General features: G+C 41.0%; 1 protein-coding gene across 7 annotated transcripts in view; it reads left to right on the top strand.

The window, feature by feature from the left end:
- The window catches only part of ZNF260 (zinc finger protein 260), a 129328-nt gene that overhangs the window by 14193 nt on the left and 111053 nt on the right, over window positions 1–4082 (top strand). For 2 of the 7 annotated variants that reach the window (XM_041745898.1, XM_041745899.1), the window contains exons 1-2: window positions 33–189; window positions 583–751. The exons of 1 other annotated variant lie outside the window; for it this stretch is intronic. The gene's annotated coding sequence lies outside the window, so the exon portion shown is untranslated. Of the gene's footprint in view, window positions 1–28; window positions 190–582; window positions 752–4082 lie in introns of those variants that run through there. 4 more of the 7 variants (XR_005986282.1, XR_005986281.1, XM_041745894.1 and 1 more) reach the window with 4 other exon arrangements.

Raw genomic sequence — 4082 nt, 5'->3', positions numbered from 1 at the left:
CTCCCAGGAGTCTACGGGGCGGCGCGTTAGCCGCCTAGCTGACCAGGCTACCGGCTCTCAGGACTGGGTCAGCGTCCGCGCTTTACCAGAGAGGACTGCGTTTCTCACTGGCCCGGGGGTCGGGGGGGCGAGTGAACCTCACGCTCCGATTCATTTTCCGCTAGGCTTGCGGTCTCCGTTTTCCGTGTGGTGAGTTGAAGTGCGCCGGGTCTGGGTACGGGAGGAGCTGACCGCAGGAGGCTCGGAGTTTCTCAGGCGCGTGTGGAGCAGGTGCAGGCAGGCCTGGGGGGAGAAGGTGACTGTGGGTGTGTGCGATAGTGTGACCGCTTCGGCGTGGGAGGTCATGGTGAGAGTGTGTGCGTGTGTCAGAGTGTGTGTGTATGTGTGCGCGCGCGTGGTGGGGAGGACCTGAATGGTCCAGATTAGGCTCCAGGGACTGAGTGGGGGCGGAGCCTTTTTTATGACCACGGTCAGTTGTGACTGTGAGGTGTGTTGTACTGTGACCGAGGGATTCCATAACGCGCTGTTGTGACCAACTGGAGGCTAATCAGAATTGGCCTAGTGTAGCTTTTTTATTTTTAGGTAAGGTAGAGCTTCATTTTTTGAAGTTTTGGTGCTGAAGAATCTGTGGACAAGATCCCGTGTGACTCAAATTGTGCTGTGAAAGACTTCGAGGCCCTAGTTAACCACCGAGGCCCCCTGCTCTAAAGGATGGCTTCTTGTTGTCTTCATGCTTTCATCATTGCACCCTGTATGTATTGTACAGTCCAGTGCTTAATGTATTGAAGGAATAGAGTACATTAAGTGTAGCCTATTCTGGATCCAATTGTAAGTTACACTTGGAATTTTTTTGTACTGGGTCTTCTTTTTTTAAAAATATTTTATTAAAAAAAATAAAAATATATTTTTTTTATTTTTAAAAAATATTTTGTTTATTCATGAAAGAGAGAGAGAGAGAGAGAGGCAGAGAGGCAGAAACACAGGCAGAGGGAGAAGCAGGCCCCATGCAGGGAGCCGGATGTGGGACTCAATCCTGCGACCCCAGGACCACGCCTCCGGCCGAAGGCAGGCTCTAAACCGCTGAGCCACCCAGGGATTCCCTAAACATATTTTATTTATTGTTTATTTGAGAAGGAGAGAGTGATAGTGAGTGCGTGCACAGCAAGGGAGGGGAGAGGGAGAAGCAGAGTCCTCTCTGAGCAGGGAGCCCAATGCGGGCTCCGTCGGAGATGATGAGCTGACCCCAAGGCAGATGCTTCATCAACTGAGCTACCCAGGCAACCGGTGAAGTTGAACATTTGAGACCTAGAAGGAAGGTTCTACACAACTAAAAAAGTACAGCCGGTGTTCATTATGGCGATTTTAGAGCTGGAATTGCCCCCAAGGCAGGGTGCTGGGAAGACCAGATACCGAGACACCAGGAGAAGGATTACTTCCTGGGAAGATTTCTGTTGGCTGCTCCCTGGGGGCCGGTTGCTTATTGCAGATCCACAGCATTTTTACAGCTCTGTTGATAGGAAACTGCTGTGAATATAGAAATAGATTCCAGTCCCAGGCTTCAGTGAACCTGGGTTTTCTGTATGATACAGGGAAGTCAGCAGTATTCCATTCTTTCTCATACTTCATTTAGTGTATGTTTAATATGTACCATGGGGGCCTGCTAGTGATGAGGAGATGTGTTCTTGTTTAGCTTGTCTGGGTTCCAGGAAAGGCCTGGTATGTTATGCTTCTCTTTTTCTTCCAATTTTTGTTGTATTCCAAAAGAAGAACAGTAAGAGGAGAACACTGTTAAAGTTACACATCTCATAGCCAAGCTAGAAGTCATTTTGAGCTTTGTTCTATGAAATTTCATTTTTTTCAGGATATAGAATAACTTCATCTGAAATGTGTCTTGCCAAATAGTGACTTATACATTTGCCTGGTCTCTAGGCCTTCTTTTCTCAGTGAATGATGGTACCATGAGGATGAATCTCCTTTCCCAGTTCCTCATCAAATGCTCTCCCTACAGTTAATTTTCATATAACCACTTGCCAACACCTCCCCTCATATGCTTTTGTCTAAATGTTTTCGTGATGCAGAAATAGTCCTTTTTTACTTTACAGAGTGACTTGTTAAGGAAGAGACCAATGCTTAGGTGGAAATACACATTAGATACTTCAGATATTCTTCAGACACGTGAGTGGAAAAATGGCAAGGTAGATGGTTTGGATTGATTTCAGTGTACTATATAATGGTTTCTGGTCTTGAGCAGAGGTCAGATTCTGTCGCATTTTGGGAGTCCTGTGAACTCAGACTGGTTTTAATATTTTTCAGTAATTAAAAACATCAAAGGTGAGTCATATTTCATGACATGTGAAAATTATATGAAATTCAAATTTCATTGTTCACAAAGTTTTGAATTTGGTCAATAAAAAAATTTGTGGAAATTTGTTATCTCTCTTGTTAAATAAGCATCTACATAATACCCTTGATTTGCTTTTAGGCCCACAAAGCCTAACATTTACTATCTTGTCCTTTACAGAAGTTTACTGACCCCTAGTCTACAGTATCTAAATTAAAATCTTAGTTTTGCCATTTAGTATTTGTGAGCTTTTTATATTGAACATGTTTTGAATTTTTTATATTTTCCTCCAGTTTTATTAGATATAATTGATCATATTTTAAATTATATTTTTTATAACTTTGCATTCAATACCTTACTAATCAAGAATGTCAATAATAGGGACTCCTGGGAGGCTCAGCGGTTAAGCGTCTGCCTTCGCCTCAGGGCATGATCCTGGAGTCCCAGAGCGAGTCCCGGGATTGAGTCCCACATTGGGCTCCCTGTGAGAGCCTGCTTCTCCCTCTGCCTATGTCTTTGCCTCTCTCTCTGTGTGTCTCTCATGAATAAATAAAATCTTTAAAAAAATCTCAATAACATAATTTATTTTAAACCAATCAACTATTGCTAAATCTGAATTTTACCTGGGCAATTCCTGCTACTTGATGTGTAACTCCTGTATCTTGACCAACTCTACCTCCCTTCCAGTACCATCTGGGAATTTTTATGTGTGTCATTCAGCAATGTAGCATTGGTTTCTACTGGGTCAATGCAGATGACAGCAACCTGGATAGATGTATTTATTCAAGGGAATAATGTTGGAACTGGATAGTTTGCCCTGTCAGTGGGGTCTCACTGAATAAAAATGTCTTCTCTATGTACCTCTGCATTCAAAATCTGTTTTGAACTTCACATAAGTAAATTCATTTTTTTCCAACATCTTTATGAGATTCATATTGTTGCGTGTAACAGGCACCTTATTTTTGTGGTGTATTCCATGATAGGATGTAGCACAAATTATTTATCTGTTCTTCTGTTACTGGAAGTGTGGGCTGTTTCTAATTTTTTTCTTTAGAGTTACTGTTGCTGTGAACATTATTATACATGTACTTTGTGGACATAAGCATTCTTTTTTCCCATGGATATCCACAGAGGTAGGATTGCTGGGTTATATAATACATCTGTGTTTAGTTTTGTACATTATTTCCAGTGTGTCATGTTCTCACAAGCACTGCATGAGAATTCGAGTTGTACTAGGTTAAGCATAATATCGCAGTCTTTATGCTAATCACTAAAAGAATAAGTTATGACAATATAAATTAGTGGGGAAAAGTAGAATAAAATGTATTTGACTAATACAACAGAAGGTAAGGATAGTGGAATAAAACAACAAGGAAATCAAAGGGGACACGGCAAATGTTGATGTACTCAAAATTATTAGTAATTTAATCCAATTAAAGTGGGCTAAACACTCTAATAAAAAGAAAGATGTCAGACTGGATGAAAAGAACAAAATCAACCACACTATATGAATTTAGCAGCTGGCACACTAAGTATAATGACAGAAAAGTTGAAAATAGGAATATTAAAGATATGATAATGCAAATACTAACTAAAGGAAAGTTGATGTCTCTATATTAAAAGACTTTAAGGCAAGAAACATGAGAGATAACAGGGAGATATTTCATAATGATGAATGTTTACATCTAAAAAGATGACATAGTAATCACAAATTTATGAATACCTAATAACAGGGCACCCC

The sequence above is a fragment of the Vulpes lagopus genome, chromosome 2, assembly GCF_018345385.1.
Source record: "Vulpes lagopus strain Blue_001 chromosome 2, ASM1834538v1, whole genome shotgun sequence".
In the NCBI taxonomy this organism is placed as follows: Eukaryota; Metazoa; Chordata; class Mammalia; order Carnivora; family Canidae; genus Vulpes; species Vulpes lagopus.
Note: the sequence above shows the minus strand (reverse complement) of the source record. Positions and strands in the feature narration are given on the sequence as shown.